The sequence below is a fragment of the Kogia breviceps genome, chromosome 3, assembly GCF_026419965.1.
Source record: "Kogia breviceps isolate mKogBre1 chromosome 3, mKogBre1 haplotype 1, whole genome shotgun sequence".
Classification (NCBI taxonomy): domain Eukaryota; kingdom Metazoa; phylum Chordata; class Mammalia; order Artiodactyla; family Physeteridae; genus Kogia; species Kogia breviceps.
In genome coordinates, this window is record NC_081312.1 from 167,908,285 (window position 1) to 167,926,546 (window position 18,262).

An 18,262-nucleotide genomic window follows, 5' to 3' on the forward strand; every position below is an offset into this window, starting at 1 on the left:
AAACCAGATGGCTTCACAGGCAAATTCTATCAAACATTTAGAGAAGAGCTAACACCTATCCTTCTCAAACTCTTCCAAAAGATAGCAGAGGGAGGAACATTCCCAAACTCATTCTATGAGGCCACCATAAGCTTGATACCAAAACCAGACAAAGACGTCACAAAGAAAAAAAAACTACAGGCCAATATCACTGATGAACATAGATGCAAAAATCCTCAACAAAATACTAGCAAACAGAATCCAACAGCACATTAAAAGGATCATACACCATGATCAAGTGGGGTTTATTCCAGGAATGCAAGGATTCTTCAATATATGCAAATCAATCAACATGATACACCATATCAACAAACTGAAGAAAAACCATATGATCATCTCAATAGATGCAGAGAAAGCTTTTCACAAAATTCAACACCCATTTATGATAAAAACCCTGCAGAAAGTAGGCATAGAGGGAACTTTCCTCAATATAATAAAGGCAATATATGACAAACCCACAGCCAGCATTGTTCTCAATGGTGAAAAACTGAAACCATTTCCACTAAGATCAGGAACAAGACAAGGTTGCCCACTCTCACCACTCTTATTCAACATAGTTTTGGAAGTTTTACCCACAGCGATCAGAGAATAAAAAGAAACAAAAGGAATCCAGATAGGAAAAGAAGAAGTAAATCTGCCACTGTTTGCAGATGACATTATACTATACATAGAGAATCCTAAGGATGCTACCAGAAAACTACTAGAGCTAATCAATGAATTTGGTAAAGTTGCAGGATACAAAATTAATGCACAGAAACCTCTGGCATTCTTATACACTAATGATGAAAAATCTGAGAGTGAAATTAAGAAAACACTCCCATTTACCATGCAACAAAAAGAATAAAATATCTAGGAATAAACCTACCTAAGGAGACAAAAGACCTGTATGCAGAAAATTATAAGACACTGATGAAAGAAATTAAAGATGATACAAATAGATGGAGAGATATACCATGTTCCTGGATTGGAAGAATCAACATTGTGAAAATGACTCTACTACCCAAAGCAATCTACAGATTCAATGTGATCCCTATCAAACTACCACTGGCATTTTTTACAGAACTAGAACAAAAAATTTCACAATTTGTATGGAAACACAAAAGACCCCGAATAGCCAAAGCAATCTTGAGAACGAAGAATGGAGCTGGAGAAATCAGGCTCCCTGACTTCAGACTATACTACAAAGCTACAGTAATCAAGACAGTATGGTACTGGCACAAAAACAGAAATATAGATCAATGGAACAGGATAGAAAGCCCAGAGATAAACCCAAACACATATGGTCACCTTATCTTTGATAAAGGAGGCAAGAATATACAGTGGAGAAAAGACAGCCTCTTCAATAACTGGTGCTGGGAAAACTGGACAGGTACATGTAGAAGTATGATATTAGAACACTCCCTAACACCATACACAAAAATAAATTCAAAATGGGTTAAAGACCTACATGTAAGGCCAGACACTATCAAACTCTTAGAGGAAAACATAGACAAACACTCTATGACACTAATCATAGCAAGATCCTTTTTGACCCATCTCCTAGAGAAATGGAAATAAAAACAAAAATAAACAAATGGGACCTAATGAAACTTCAAAGCTTTTGCACAGCAAAGGATACCATAAACAAGACCAAAAGACAACCCTCAGAATGGGAGAAAATAGTTGCAAATGAAGCAACTGACAAAGGTTTAATATCCAAAATTTATAAGCAACTCATACAGCTCAATAACAAAAAACCCAATCCAAAAATGGGCAGAAGAACTAAATAGACATTTCTCCAAAGAAGATATACAGATTGGCAACAAACACATGAAAGAATGCTCAACATCATTAATCAAAATGCAAATCAAAACTACAATGAGATATCATCTCACACCGGTCAGAATAGCCATCATCAAAAACTCTAGAAACAATAAATGCTGGAGAGGGTGTGGAGAAAAGGGAACACTCTTGCACTGCTGGTGGGAATGTAAATTGGTACAGCCACTATAGAGAACAGTATGGAGGTTCCTTAAAAAACTACAAATAGAACTACCATACAACCCCGCAATCCCACTACTGGGCATATACCCCGAGAAAACCATAATTCAAAAAGAGTCATGTACCAAAATGTTCATTGCAGCTCTATTTACAATAGCCAGGACATGGAAACAACCTAAGTGTCCATCAACAGATGAATGGATAAAGAAGATGTGGCACACATGTACAATGGAATATTACTCAGCCATAAAAAGAAATGAAACTGAGTTATTTGTAATGAGGTGGATAGACCTGGAGTCTGTCATACAAAGTGAAGTAAGTCAGAAGGAGAAATACAAATACCGTATGCTAACACGTATATATGGAATCTAAGAAAAAAAATGGTATCTACACCCCTATGTTCATAGCAGCATTATTTACAATAACAAGACATGGAAACATCAATGGCTAAATGGATAAAGAAGTTGTGATATACACACACACACACACACACACACACACACACATATACATACCATGGAATATTATTCAGCTATAAAAAAATGAAAAAATCCTGCCATTTGCAATAACATGGATGGACCTTGAGGGCATTACACTAAGTGAAATAAGTCAGACAGAGAAAGACAAATACTGTATGATCTCACTTTTGGAATAAAAAAACCCACCACTCATAAAAGAGATCAGATTTGTGGTTACCAGAGGTGGGAGCAGGGGGGCGGAGAGGACAGTCAAAAGGTGTAAACTTCCAGTTATAAGAAAAATAAGTATGAGGGATGTAATGTACACATGATGACCATCACAGTTAACACAGGTGTATGGAATAAATGAAAGCTGTTGAGAACAAATCCTAACAGTTCCCATAATAACGAGAAAAAAAAGGGGTTTTTTGTTGCCTCTTTTTATTGTACCTACATGACATGATGGATGCTAACTTATCTTACTATAGTAATTATTTCACAGTGTATAGAAGTTGAACAATTATGCTATACACCTTAAACTTATACAGTGATGTATGTCAATTATATCTCAGTAAAACTGAGGGTAAGAAAAGACTGATAAATATAAATATATAATATTCACATATATTATTACAATAGTCCAGTTTAAAATTTCGATAATTTATTAAGTTACAATGTGGTATGAATTTGGAAAAACTGATCTAAAGCAATGTTTTCCAAATTACACTACATAGACATTAACCTGCAAGATAAGTAATCTATGGGAAACAATAGGGTTTGGTAGCTGAGATGGTGTGAGAAATGCTGTTAACTACAGCCTCCTCTTGGAAATTCACAATGTGTATTAACATATGAAAAACTCCAAGAAGCAAAGATCCACCTATTTAAACTTGCTTAACCCAGTGTTTATTAAATAGGGCGTTCGTTCTTAAAACTCTGTATCATATAATACCTATTAAACTGAGGGACAATATAGTGTGATGTCATAGGTTCAAATCATGTCAGGTTAAGCGCATGGCCTTTGGAACAATACTGCCTGCATTTGAATCCTAGCTAGCGCTCCCACTTACTAGCTATTAGTTTCTTCATTTATATAATGGATAATAATAATACCTACCTACATGCAAAGTATTTATAGCAGCACTGACAACACTATAAGCACTATATAATGCTGACTAACATCCAGTTGAATGAGTGTTCTAAGACACACTTTGAGAAACACTGGTAGAGAATCGAGCCCGTTAGAATTCTGGGGCTCGTGTCTCTCCATGGGAAGATTACCAACTCGCTGGAGACAGGGGTATATAATTATGACACAGTATGTTAAGTACTGAACAAGGAGCAAGTGAGGATTCTGGAACCGAGAGTAGGGAAGGAATAATATTTCTAATGGTGAGGGACGTTTCAGGAGAGAATCCACAGCCAAACTGACAGAAATCCTAAAATGTGTGTAGGATTTCACCAAGCAGAGAAGTGGAGAATGATAGCAGCCAAGACCAGTAAGTAGCCTGATCTGGGAAACAGTAAGTAGCCTGATTTGACTAGAGTGCAGTCTAAGTTGGAAGACAGGGAATGCACTGGAAATGAGGTTGACATTAGATTGTTAACAGTCCTGTATTCCAAACGAAGAACCTTGAGGTTTCTTCCACAGGAATTAAGGAGCACAAATGTTAAAAACAACCAATCGACCAGGGAAGGATCAGAGGATCAGTGTGGAAAGTGAGCTGAAGAGGAAAAGACTAGGTGCAAGGATAGATAATAGTTCAGGTAAGCAGAGAAGAAAAGAGCAGTCAGACTAGAGGACAGGAAAACCGGTTTAAAGGTACTTCAAACATAGCAAAATACCGGGTGTGACATTTAGAGGAAGTTTAGACATGGCAAAAAAAGAAGAAGAAAGAAAGAAAATAATGAGGTGTGAGGGATGAAAAGGCCAAAGGTGGTGGCAAGATCCCTGAGATGGATACAGGAGGAGTAGAAGCACACCCTGGGAGGGGTTGTGGGTTACCAAGCAGGTTCACATCGTGCTCAAATCTCTCCTGGTCTTGAGCTCAGGAGGCAGGGCCAGAGACAGATGTGGGAGACATGAATCTGGGTGGTCATCAGTTAAGGGGATGGTTGGGTTCACCCTACAAGAGCATCAAAAGGAGGGAAAGGGGCCTGTCCTGTGTCAACTGAAAAATAATACACAACCTAAAAGTTGAGAGTTATGTTTTATTCGGCAGACAGAACTGAGGACTTAAGCCCGGGACACAACCTCTCAGATAGCTCTGAGGGACGGCTCCAAAGAGGGGTAAAGGAGGAGCCAGGGTATATAGGAGTTTTCACAACAAAGACCAGGTGTCGGAACATCAAAAGATTCCTGTTAATTAAAGAAAACCAGATATCTCAAGTTAAGGAAGTTAGCGCTTTTCCGTGTATGGGAAGACGCAAGAGTCTGGGTTCACTGAAATCATTCCTTTGATAGGGACCTCAGCTATATCCGGGGCCAGTATCCTGTGTTTTCTCATCCTGAGTCTCCTCAGGGTGCATAGCTGCGGGTCGCTGCAGTGTGATGGCTTGATGGCTGTAGCATTCTTTGTTTACTAATATAGCAGGCAACCTTTTTTCATTGACACCTGAATAAGATGCAGGGGTTTTATTTCTCCTGTCCCCAAGAGGAGATCACCGTGGGGTCTCCGGGAAAGCTGGGATGTAACGTCTTGAGGCTATGTTCCATTCAAAGCCCATTTGCCTCGGCCGCCTTCCTCCTCTCCCCAGCTGACGACAGAAGCCTGGGATTTCTAACAAGTGGAGACAGTTCCCTCCTCCCTCTTCGACGCGGGCCAGGGGACTGTCTAGCTCCACACTCAGCCATGAAGCTCTATGCTTGAAATGGCTACTTGACACAGGAAAATAGTGACATAGCTAAATGTATAAGTCTAGACATTTTCAACATTTATTTCATTACCAGCTATCATGCTCAAAACCCTCACCTTACCCCTGACACCCTTCAACACCCTTATCCCATCCTTGGCTTAAGTGTACACCCGAGCTTCACTTGGGGGGTAAGGAAGAAGTTCAGGAGGGGTTAAGGGTCAGCAGTGTCTGATAGGCACATTACCTGGTAATAAAAAAAAAAGAAAAAACTTCATTTTTTCCTTTTTGCCATGCCTATGTCAGAATGGCTGCCTCAAAACCAGCACAAGAAAATGTACTACCTGGAGCTATGATTCTACCCACACCTGGACCAGCCGAGATCTCTAGTAGGAAGAGCTCATCTGACTAGCTGCCTTCCGTCTCTGGCAGCTGAAAACTGTACCAAATGCACATCAGTCACGTCCCTCACTGTGTGAAGGACCCATTCTCTTCCTGCTGACTTTCCACTTTGAGGCGACTCACCCCAGACAAGAACAGACTTCTGCGGCAGTGTGACCCTGAAAGTCCACAGGGTCACGGCTTGTCGTTTTGCCTGCAGGGTCCTAGCACCCAGACATCTCCCTGCCAACTGCTGGAGACACGAGAGCATCACCCTGTACCAGGAGCAGTGCCCAGCCCAGCGCGGAGCACCGCGCCTCCACACTCCTCTCAGGCTGCACCTGCCACCTGCTCTGATCCCCCCAGAGGGGAAGGGCTCCCTGCTCCAAAAACCTGCTCCCTAACAAGCTCCACTTAGAACCTGAAGCCTTGCATTCCACAATTCGATAAAAGGTGAAAAGGCAACGATCCCGGAAGCGGTTACACAACAACGCATGGTTCCACCTGGAAGCGTGAATGGCCCTCCTCTGTGAGGTGATGTAATCGAATAGGATGGAGAGCCCGCGAGCAGGAGGAGCGAGGAGGGGGGCGCCGAAGACAAATCGCTTCTGCCCAAAATGGGACCTTGGGCGCCTCGGCTATGTGCCAAGCATTGCACTATATTGGTTCTATACACATTATCTAATCTCATCCTCAGAGGGACCCAACGAAGGGGGCATTATTGTTTCCATTTTAGAGGGAAGCAAACAGTTTCAGGTGTTATGTGTTCATTTAAGGCCAAACAGCCAGCAAACGGCGCGAAAGTTCCGTTCCCTGGTTTCCCTGATGACCGTCTTGGCGCACAGGTGATAGAAGCCCGGATCAGGAGGGCGAGTACGCTTCATCCCCTGGTGGCTACAGGGGCACAGTCCACTGTCAAGTGCAATGGGAAGAGTACTCTACTACACGCAGGGGGCGGGAGGAGATACTCCCGCCCGGTCGTGTATCAGCCAGCCCAGGCCTAAGAGTCACTAGACCGCAGCCTTGAACACCGCACGCGACAGCGTGGAGACGGAGACACCCTCCCGGCGTCCCGGCCTCCACAGGCCAGCATGTTCCCACAGCAAGCCCAAACAGGCAGGGCAAACGTCCCGGACCATGAATTCGGGTGCGCAAGACCCTTTATTGTTCTTCCCGCTCCCAACCTCTCATTTAGCCCTTGTTTTCACCTTGAATCTCATCAGTTTCAGGTTTTCTAGGTAAACGCGGATATTAGGTTGTGTTTGCCCCGCTTTGCTCAGGCTCTACAGGCCGGGTCGGCTTACCTGGTGGCAGGCCAGGAGTGAACTCCGCTCAGGCAGCCTCCTCCCGCGTCCGTGGGAGCCGGTCCTTGACCTCGCCCTTCAACCTTGACCCAGGCTCGGGTAGTGTAGGTCCCACCGCGCCTGGGGCCAACCCTGGAGACAGCACTCACCTCCTACCAGGTCGGATGACCTGCAGGGCCGCGAGGAACCCTGGGACATCGGGTCTCTGGCGCATGGCACTCTGGGAGAGGACGGGGGTGGGGAGGGGAGTGGGCGGGGCCGCCACAGGCCACGCCTTTGTCCCGGTTTCCAAGCCCTGGCTGCTCCTGGGTACCCCCAGGGTATCTGAAGGCGCTGTAACTCTGTGTGGAACGCAGGGAGGCGAGGGAAACAGCTACAGGCACTTTTGTCTCTTTTCTCCCTGGCTCCAGCCCTCTGTCCTTTCCCCAGGACAGAGTTTTCATCTTCCTGGTGTTTCTGTTTTATACTAAAGCACAGTTTTTAAACTTAAAAGCCAAGCATGTTACTTTCATTCTTTGATTTCACTCTCCTTTGAGATAGGGTTGCCAGAGAAAATACAAAACACCTATTACATCTGAATTTCAGATAAATGTCAAATAAATTTTTAGTGCAAGTATATCCCAAATATTGCATAGAATATACTTATACTAAAAAGTATTTGTCATTTACCTGATTCAGATTGAACTGGGTATCCTGTATATTTACTTGCTAAGTCTGGCAACCCTATTTTGGGAAAGGCCTGTTTTCTGTTACCCTCCATCAGGGTAGTGCCATGGGGTACCAGGTGCATGTGTGTCTTTGTGAGGAGCAAGATTATGTTAATATTTCACAATATCATCTTCCCACACAAATAGAAATGCACACAATAGGGACATTTTATCTGCAGGATACTGTGAAGAGTTTATTTGGAACAAACAAAACCGTCACGTCCTATATAAGTTAGGAAGTTCAAGTACAGTTACTGCAACCTGCTCTCCTGTAACTGTGTTTCAGTCACTGACATTCAGACCATGCAGACACAAGGGAATTCAACCAAAAAAAAGTCAGCAATGCTCCCTGGTCACACACAAACACACTGTGCTTGTTGAAGCAAGCAGAATCGCAGAGTGCTCTGAAGTCAGGTGTTTCCTCTTTGTGTGAACCTGGACAAGCTACTTCTCCCTACACCTGAGTCAAGGGCGTGGCATGAAAATAAACACACTACAATATTAACCCTTAGGGTCAGAATTGCTGACTGAACTGCAGTAGTGGATGTGACACTTTACAAGCAATTTAAATCCACTGAGACAAAAGAATTTACTGTGCTTACTCACCCCTCTCAGAAATGTCTGAGTGAGAGAAGGTGACTAAGTTGGGATATTTCCGACAGGTCATTCATAAACACAAAGAGCTGGTGCCTGAGGACGACTGAGCTCAGCCTCCTGTCTTTTGCCCACCACACGCCTAGTTCTAGGGGAGCCTCTGCCCCAGGACTTGGGACGGGCATCCAGGAAGAAAAGAGGGGCTCTGAAGGAGCCCCCAAAGACGCACCCAGAGCCAACCTTCCCCAACCATCTCAGACCCTCCTGTCACTCCTGCATCTTCCCTCCACCAGCGTGATTAATATTCCTTCCATTTCGCACTCCTCCCTCGGGATCCAAGTTGCCATAGTCACAAGCAGCTGCCTCCTGTGTGATAACACTGTGACGGCTCACAGGCTAACCTGGACTCCAAAGCCATCTTCACCCTCTTTCTCCTTTTTTTTTAAAAAGTGTGTGTGTGTATGTGTGTGTGTGTACTCACACGTACGCCCATGTGCAAGAATTTTATTTTTTAAAAAATAAATTTATTTATTTATTTTTGGCTGTGTTGGGTCTTCGTTGCTGCACGCGGGCTTTCTCTAGTTGCGTCGAGCGGGGGCTACTCTGTTGTGGTGTGCGAGTTTCTCATTACAGTGGCTTCTCTTGTTGTGGAGCGCGGGCTCTAGGCACGTGGGCTTCAGTGGTTGTGGCACGTGGGCTCAGTAGTTATGGCTCATGGGCTTAGTTGCTCCATGGCATGTGGGATCTTCCGGACCAGGGATCAAACCTGTGTCCCCTGCATTCTCAGGTGGATTCTTAACCACTGTGCCACCAGGGAAGTCCCTGTGCAAGAATTTGAGGAAGAAAAAAACTTTGGCCTTGAGACAAAGGTTGATTTTTCTTGGGCTTTCTTTGCCTGTATTGCTGACGTAACCAGGGACCATCCTAGGTTTGAGTCTATCGTGCTCCAGAAGAGACTCGCACAAGAAATAGCCTTCACATCCCACCCTGGGCTTTAGACCTGACTTAAGGTCCCCTGGTCAGTAAAGGACAACAGCATGATATTTTAAAAATCTGTCATCACCTAGGGCCCCTTTGGCTCTTTCGGCAAACAGGGTCACCGGGTGAAGGTGCCCCATGTCCCCCGTCTGCCCCGTTCTTCTCCACAGAAGAAGAAAATGAAGAAGAAAATAGACACAGGTCACCTGGGGGACTCTTCGGGGTCAGAAATATCCCTTTTCATTCCATTGTCTCTGGAGCAACAGACGCTCTAAAATGGGCATAACTAATAAACATCTTTACACATCTTCCCTCATTACCAGAATATTCTTGAGTGGTGTTACCACGATGACCCAAACAATCTGTGAATGAAGCTCTTCTTGAGTTTCTCGTGTGTGCCCAGCCTTATTCTAGGAATTGTAGGCTGATACATGGAGAAGGAATAGCTCCTGCCTTCACGGACCTTACAACACTGGACGGTCCCACGCAGGTATCCACATGCAGATACTGATCTAGTTAGTGGGGGGAGGGGCTTCCACGACCCCAGCTCCACCATTGCAGCCACCGTGTGTCCCAGCAGATTGCAGCTTGTGATGGCTGGGGCAGTAAGGTCTCAGTCAAAGAGGGCTCTGGGCAGTGGAGCACTTGACCTTGGGAATAGAGTGGAATGGAGGGAGGTCTTAGAGGACCCGCACCCTGAGCCTCCATGTGCCATATTGATTTCCACTGCACTTCCTCTGAGGCATAAATTGCTCTAATTCTCCTTTCTTCCACCCCTGAGCTTCTCTTCATTTCTCCCAAAGGATGCTGAACTTCCAATTCAGGTTTAGAAGGCAGGAATGGGGTAAACAAAGGAGGAAAACTTATTTCAAGTCCCGTTTTGTTTCTAACAAGACTCTTGACTTGAAAGAGCTCCAAGTATTGGGGTGGGGGGCGGTGAAGGGGAGGGATAAATATAAGGAGTCACAAGGTGGTGAAGCAACCTTCTTGCTCAGAACTATAGGAAACGTCAAGGTCAAAAGCAAAGCCAGGTTGGAAGGATGAGCAGAAAAAAACCACAAGACAAAAAGCAGTAGCAGTCAACCTTCCTTAAGCAAATGTTAAATACACTTATTATAGCAATAAATAATAATGCAGTATGGAGTGTACATGGTGTAAACACCTTTAAGACAATTCTAATTTTCCTCTTTGCTTCAAGAGCCACAGATTGTTATGGCAACAAAACGGAAAAACAGATCACAGTATTCATTTGATATCTCGGCTTCATTTGTTCCACATTTGCAATACAGCACATGCATGATAAACAACCCGGGGCTGAGCCAAAGCGGAGGAAACACTAAAACCACAGAAGGGCACCGTGGAGCACCCTCTCAGCCTTGACTTTTGTTAAATAAAAAATAAATAATAATTTTCTACAAAGAATAGCAGTTCGGTTGCCCACATAATTTGCTATTTGACTGAGAAGCAGATAGTTCCGTTCTTGCCAGCCTGATGATAAAAGGGAAAATGGGAACAGACAGCAGAGGGTCATTCAGGAAGTTCTCCACCACCAGTCTGGAGCTGAGGAAGCTTGGCTGGCCTGGCTCCCAGCTCTCCACTTGCCGGGACCCCCCTTGCACACCTCCCCAGCCCCAAGCAGCTCACTTTTTACTCTGCAGCCAGAGTGATCTTTACAGAACAAAAATCTGATTCTTTGATGTGGAGAAAAAGGAAGTCTCATAAATTGCTGGTGGGAGTACAAAATTGGTAGCATCTTCCTTGGATAGAACCTTGGCAATATCTAGTAAAGTTCAATATTCTCATGACCTATGACCCTTCTTGAGTATAGAACTTTCGATATTAGATGCTTTTGCCCATGTCTCCAAGGACACATGGCCAAGACTGGTCATTCCAATATTGTCTATAGCAGAAAATATTAGAAACAACTTCAATGTCCATCAACAGGAGAGTAGGTAAATTATGGATATGTAGTCATAAAATGGATTACTCTTCAGTTATTTCAAACAAATGACCTAGAACCATATCTTCAATGTGTATGTAAGATATCATTTACACAAAGCTTAAAAACTTGTAAAAAAATACCATATAAAGTATATGGATCTACGAATATGTGATGTAAAAAAATAAATACGGCAACATGAGAGGTCATGCTGGTTTAGATTTGACAGTTGGAGAAGGTTTTCTGAGGAAATATGCTTGAGTGACAGGAAAGGGTCCAGTGCTGAGATAGGGGTGGGAGCCCAGGGTTCTACACAGCCTGGGGTATAAGAGGCTTCCTGGAATCAAATCCTGCTTTGTCTGCCAGTTAATCACTGTGTGACCCTGGGAAAGTCATATAACCTCTCTGTGCCTCAGTTTCCTCATATGTAAAACTGTAATAATAATAGCACTTACCCCATAGGGCTGAGGTGAGAATTAACTATGTTGACGTGTAAAGTCAAAACAATGCCTGGCGCATGCTAACAGCTATATGACGGGGTGCAACTACTTCTTTTCCAGGTAGAAGAAACAGTAAATTCAAAGGCAGGGGGGAGGGGGAGAAAGGATTGGCAGAAAAGCGTTGAGTATTCATATAAGAGCAAGAAAGTCATGTGAACAGAGCAAAGTGAGCAAGGCAAGGTGGATGGTGGACGGCTCTGAGGTTGGAGATCAAGCCCCAACAGGCCTTAGAGGATACGACAGGAAGCCTGGATGTTGCTGCATATGCTACTACAGAGATGTAAACCATGGAACATTGTGATGCAGTGCATATACTTCAAAAATATGACTCCCACTCAGCAATAAAAACAAACTGTCAATACTCACAATCACTGGATGAATCTCCAGGGAATTCTTCAAAGTGAAAAAGCCAATCCCCAAATGCTATACACTGTATGATTGCATTTCTACAACACTGTTGAAATGATAACAGATTAGGGGTTGCCAGTGGTTAAGGAGGGGGTAGGGGAGGGAGGTGGGTGTGGCTGTAAAAGGGCAACACAGGAAGAGTTATCTGTACACACATGTTCACAGCAGCATTACTCACAACAGGCAAAAAACGGAAGCAACCCGAGTCCATCGATAGAGGAATGGAGAAATAAAATGTGTATATGCATACAATGGAATATTATTTCGCTTTGAAAAGGGAGGAAATTCTGCAACATGCTACTACAAGTAGCATGAAGACATCACACTAAGTAAAATAAGCCAGACACAAAAGAAGACAAATACTGTAGATGCCACTTATATGGGGCTATCTAGAGCACTCAAATTCATAGAGACAGAAAGTACAATGGTGGTTACCATGAGAGTGGGGAATGAAGAGTTATTGTTTAATAGGTACAGAGTTTCGGTTGTGCAAAATGCAACGAATTCTATGGATGGAGGGTTGTGATGATATCACAACAATTTGAAGGTACCTGATGTTGACTAAATCAATTTATCTAGACCACACTTGCCTCATCTATAAAAGGAAAAGATTAAATTAGACCAATAGTAAGAAATGACCAAATCTGTGACTAAAGAGGGCATACACCAAACAATACAAATTGTGAATATTTAGGCATTCATTAATTTCTATTATCAATTTTCTACTTACTTATTTCAATAACTCTTTGGTACAAAAAAGATTTAAAGCTATTGGCAACCAACATATAAAATAGAGCAACACGACAAGAATTAGGAGTGGGTGAGAGGGAAGAAAGAAAGGCAATGGTAAACAAGAGGAGGAGATAAAATGCTAACAAAAATGAGACTGGAACACAAAACTAAGTTCTATATCCTTGCTAAAAGCAAGCCCAAAATTGTGCTCTGAGCTGCCTAGAAGCAATGGGAAAAGGGAAACATACACAGACCAAAGAGTAAAAGCAAACCAACTTATACAGACCAAAGAGTAAAAGCAAACCAATCACTCAATTTAAAAAAAATAAATAATACTAATAAACTGGACAGTATAAAAAGATAAGACAAGTAAATTCTCTTGAGGATCCTTTTGAGAGAACAATGTTTATTGCAATGATCAATGTCCTCCAAAGCTTCCTTACTGGACACACAGCAATGAGTTCCTTGGGACTTACAGGCTGGTGGCATCACATGAATGTGAAACTCAGTAACTCAGGAAGCCAATGCAATAGCCTTCAGGTATACAGTTCTCTGTGGCTCAGGCTAAATTCAAAGAATTCTTTTAGATGATCTAGATGTATGGAAGGTCTACATGTCTTTCAGTGACCTTCACTTACTATTGTTTCCAACTAGTTTCTAGATATCAGATAAAGACATTCCTGTCAATTTTTCTTCTTAAATTCATCCCAAACAGTAAAAGGAAAAAAGTCAGAAATATGGACTGCATTTTTGATGAAACTAAAGAATCTTTGTAACTTAGAACAAAATGAAGGCAAAAAGCAGATGGAAATGACCAAGCTGGCAGCAGGAATGTCATACCTAAGAGCCTACAGTGGCGAGTTGGGTCCAGAGAAAGCAGATTTGCCGTGAAGCCCAGGAAGCCTCTGGATCCAGAGGCACATGGGGTGGAGGGGGCGTGGTTGCAGGGAAAGGGAAGAAGTGGAAGCAGGAAGGTCATTTGAAAGGCAGGAGGAGGAGAGCTCAGATTCCCAGCTCCTGACCCCACCCAGTCCCATAACCAATTCACCCCACCCCCCAGCAGTGCTAAGAGCTTGAACCAATTCACAGGTGCCAGGCATGAGGAGGGTGGCGATGGGTGGTCCCGCGACCAGACTTAGGGGAATTCGTTTAAGGTTTGCACACAGACCGCTGAGACAATTAGCTCCCTGCTCCTTCCCAGTCCCAGAACGCCAGCAAACAGGCTTACACTCCCAGTCAGGAAACTGGAGGAGTCTTCACTAAAGAAATGGAAACATCCCCAAGAACAGTAAGACCCAAAGACAGGAAAAAGTCTGCGGACCACCCCTTCCTCTTCCAGTACAGCTCCCCAAACAATTAACAAGCCCCACCTGTGCACACAGGGCTCCAATCAGTTTCTTGTATCCACCTCTTAAGATGAAGGAATTTTCAAGGACCACCAGACCTGGGAGGAATGTCTTCCATGTGAAGGGGAGACACCAAAACAAACAGTAAAACGAAAGTTGGAGGAAACACAAGTTTCAAGCAATAGAAAGGGAAAATAAGCTGCCTATAAATAATATTCTCAGCTGGATAAGGAAAAATCTAAACAGATGACAAAATAATGCAGTTTTTTTTGTTTGTTTGTTTTGTTTTGTTTGCCTTACATGGGCCTCTCAGTGTTGTGGCCTCTCCCGTTGCGGAGCACAGGCTCCGGACGCGCAGGCTCAGCGGCCATGGCTCACGGGCCCAGCCGCTCCGCGGCACGTGGGATCTTCCCGGACCGGGGCACGAACCCGCGTCCCCTGCATCGGCAGGCGGACTCTCAACCACTGCGCCACCAGGGAAGCCCCAATAATGCAGTTTTTAACTTCAGGAAAAATAAAAGTTGAGCAAGAAATGAAATACTCTCCTGGTACGTTAGTTCACACGGCACTGAACAACACTCACGGAGTCACAATACAAGATATGGAAGAACAAGGACAACAAAAAATGTAATTTAACCACAGAGAGGAAAGGAGAAGACAGGTGTCAGAAAGTAAAAATCCTCATCTTCCACAAAACTGACGAATCACGATAGAGGATGCTTATATGATTTAGGAATGGGGCATTAAAGGCTAAGAAAAAACAGTGAAAAGAATGAAAAGTATGCTTTTAGGAAGAGGACAGGATGAGAACGGACCAGAGGATTCTGTTTTTTTCTGATTTGACTCTTTAGCACCATTAGCTTGTTTGACTATGTGCATCAGAGGAAATAAAAGCTGATTTTAAAATTTAATAGCTCTCAGCCACAGGTGAAATGTGTTAAGCAATGGTCCGATCACATTACATTTCTGAGGATTCACCTATTTGATGCACCCAGTGAAGCAGGAGTCTTGTGTTATCACAATCAGCGGTGGTCATAAGCTGAGCACTGCCTTGTAGCACTAGGCTACGAGCTCCATGAAGACAGGCCAATTATGTCCACTTAGCACTGACCACCACACCTGCCAGGCTCAGTAATAATAGCTACTTTGTTGTTGTTTACCTCTTACTATGTGTCAGTCACCAATTCTAAGCCCTTCGAACCTGTAGGAAGCCACTTAATCCTGCCAACGCCGAACAAGATAGACACGACTGTTACCTCCCACTTAATAGGTGAGCCAACCAAGGACGGCAAAGGCAAGTAATTCATCCAACGTTGCTGCCTAGTAAATGGTGAAGCCAGGATTTCATTCCAGTCTGAGACCCTCCCTCTCAATGACTGTGAGCTCAATAAATACCTGTGGAGAGAAGACAGCTCAGCCGAAGGCAGGCAGGAAGAAAATGAACAGGAAGAAAAGTTAAGAAGAAAGGCCCCTTCTTCTGAGAAGATAATTCGGAATCTGATACAACACGGAAACATTAAACTTCCACTGGAGAGAGGAGGAATACAGCAATGTTAGCCTGCAGAAACTTGGAGGCACCTCTACTCAAAAGTTGCTTCTAGACTATGAAAACCCAGCACCCACAGACTGGCTGGCTTTGTGCGATGCTGCTTCCTGGCGTCCTCTCCAAAATCGCCTCGCAGCAAGATGCAGCTGCAGGAAAGAAGGCAACTCACTGCATGAGCAGGCGGCTGGTATGAACAGGAGGAGGACAGAGAGAGCCTGACCTGGTGGGACTTGCCGTCCAGACCTGAAGACAGCCTCTGCGAGCGTCATCCAAGGCTTCCCGCTTGACGGGAGGCAGCGACCCACCAGTTATAAAGCGCCATGCCTCTGCCCCGCCCCACCGCTTACCCTAAGGCCTTCACAAGCCCAGTCCCCCCCACCTCACCCCCCGCCCGGGACCCCTCTCGGGCGTTCATACGCACCATCCTGCAGCCACCGTGTTTCCAGCGGCCGTTTTCCACCTCTCCTGCTCCAGCGCCAGCTGCTGCCAAAGGTTGCGACGTTTGTGTCAAGGTCACTGCTGCTCACAAACTCCCACTTGTCCCTCCACGGGTGCCGGGCGCTGAGGGACTGTGGCAGGCGATATTCGGTGCTGCTTCTCCGCCCGCAGCTCCCAGGTCCTCCAGCAGAGACTCCTCCTGGAACCCATCTCTCGCCAGCCGCAGAGCCCACCTTGTCCCCAGCGGCCCTCCAGACTCGGCGAAATCACTTCCTCACTTTCTACTGGCAGTCGGCATTCTCGGGATTTCGGCCCAAATCCATGCGGCCTTATTTGAATATAGATTTTGCCTGTGTCCCCGTGGCAGGCCTCGTCTCTGCATCTAGCCGGGGATCCTGGCCCTCTCTTTGCTGATTTTTTTCCTCCTTAGTTCCTGGGGCAGAAGACCCCTGGGAATACTTCTAGGAAAGATCGGGAGGAAAGGGGAAGTGAGAACAAAAACAGACTCTCCATTTGGGGGGGAAAAGGGGCTTTTGCCCAGCTGAACCTGCCAGAGAACAAACACTTCAGGGAAAACGTCAGACATAACAACCTCAGAGGAGGATGGGATCTGGAAGGTAGCAGCCCAGGGCCTTCCAGCAAGGCGGGGGCGCGACAGAGCATGTGGTACCCCAGTGCTCAGAAGTGGGGAAACAGCCAGAGGGACGTGTGGGAAGGAATGAGACAAGGCTCCAGATCTTAGATCTTGAGTGGCAGGTCAAACAGCTTGAAGTTAAACAAAACACCAATCCTAGGAGCCTCTCCTCCAGCTCTGTTCACACATACCCTGTGGCACAGGGATTCCAAGGACGTTCACATGCCTTTCCAACCACCTTCTCCCTGCCTTCCTCTACAATTGAGCCTATAAAATAAATCCATTTCCAGCCTCCTTTAAGGCTCAGATTTGTTGCGTGACACAGTCTGGCCATTTACATGGAGGTGGGTTCCTGTAGAAGGGTCGCCTTCCATAACTCCCCCGACACACACACACACACACACACACACACACACACAAATTCACAAGAGCAGAAAACCCTTGGCTTTCGCCCTTTACCTTCACTCCTTCACTCTTCCTCCTTCCTTGCTGAAATACAGAAGATCCTGGAGCTGCAGGAGCCATCTTTTCACCAGGAGGACCAAAGCCATACACTAGGATGGCAGAACAGGAAGAGACAAGAACATCCTTGAGCAGCCCTGAAATGCCTACCTCCAGACTTCCTGTTACATTTAAGTGGAGGAAGGAAGGGGACTTCCCTGGTGCTGTAGTGGATAACAGTCTGCTCGCCCCATGCAGGGGGCCCAGGTTCAACTTCTGGTCAGGGAACTAAATCCCACATGCATGCCACAACTAAGGAGCCCATGTGTTGCAACTAAGGAGCCCTCCTGCCGCAACTAAGACCCAGTGCAACCAAATAAATAAATATTAATAAAAAATAAAGAAGAGGAAGGAAGGAAGAAGCAAGATAGGAGAGAAGAATCTTGTTTAAGCTATTATAATTATATTTTTATTTAATTCATATTTATAATCCATAACTTACAGGAAAATGCATTCCCAGACACTGGAGGATCATTTGTAATGTCATAAAATGGGAACAGTTGCTATGGGAGTGGTAACATAAATGATGAGCCATCTCACTATGGAAAACTACACAGTGCTTAACAAGCATGACGCGAACACACACATAGAGAGAGACATGGAAAGATCTCTACCATATATTGCCAAGTAAAACAAACAAATCAACAGAACAAAATGCAGTTTTGACCCATGTATGTGATTTTTAAAATTATATGTGTGCACGTACCTATATATCTGTAAGTGTATAGATAAAAGAAGAACATACACCACCTGTTAACAATGACTATTCCTGGGCTTGTGGGAAAGCAGGGTTGGGCCGCGGGTGAAAACGGGCTTTTGCGGCTTCCCTGGTGGCGCAGTGGTTGAGAATCCGCCTGCCGATGCGGGGGACACGGGTTCGTGCCCCGGTCCGGGAGGATCCCACGTGCCGCGGAGCGGCTGGGC

General features: G+C 44.7%; 1 long non-coding RNA gene across 2 annotated transcripts; it reads right to left on the reverse strand.

Moving 5' to 3' along the window:
• Positions 1-9,883: 9,883 nt before the first annotated feature.
• On the reverse strand, positions 9,884-17,387 carry LOC136793862 (uncharacterized). Of its 2 annotated transcripts, XR_010839886.1 has the most exons (5): positions 17,297-17,387; positions 16,187-16,664; positions 15,476-15,614; positions 14,244-14,330; positions 9,884-9,944 (listed from the first exon to the last, which is right to left on the reverse strand). It is a non-coding gene; the product is annotated as an uncharacterized lncRNA (long non-coding RNA). The 2 variants fall into 2 exon arrangements; XR_010839885.1 differs by lacking the exon at positions 9,884-9,944 and having other exon boundaries at positions 14,118-14,330.
• Positions 17,388-18,262: the final 875 nt, after the last annotated feature.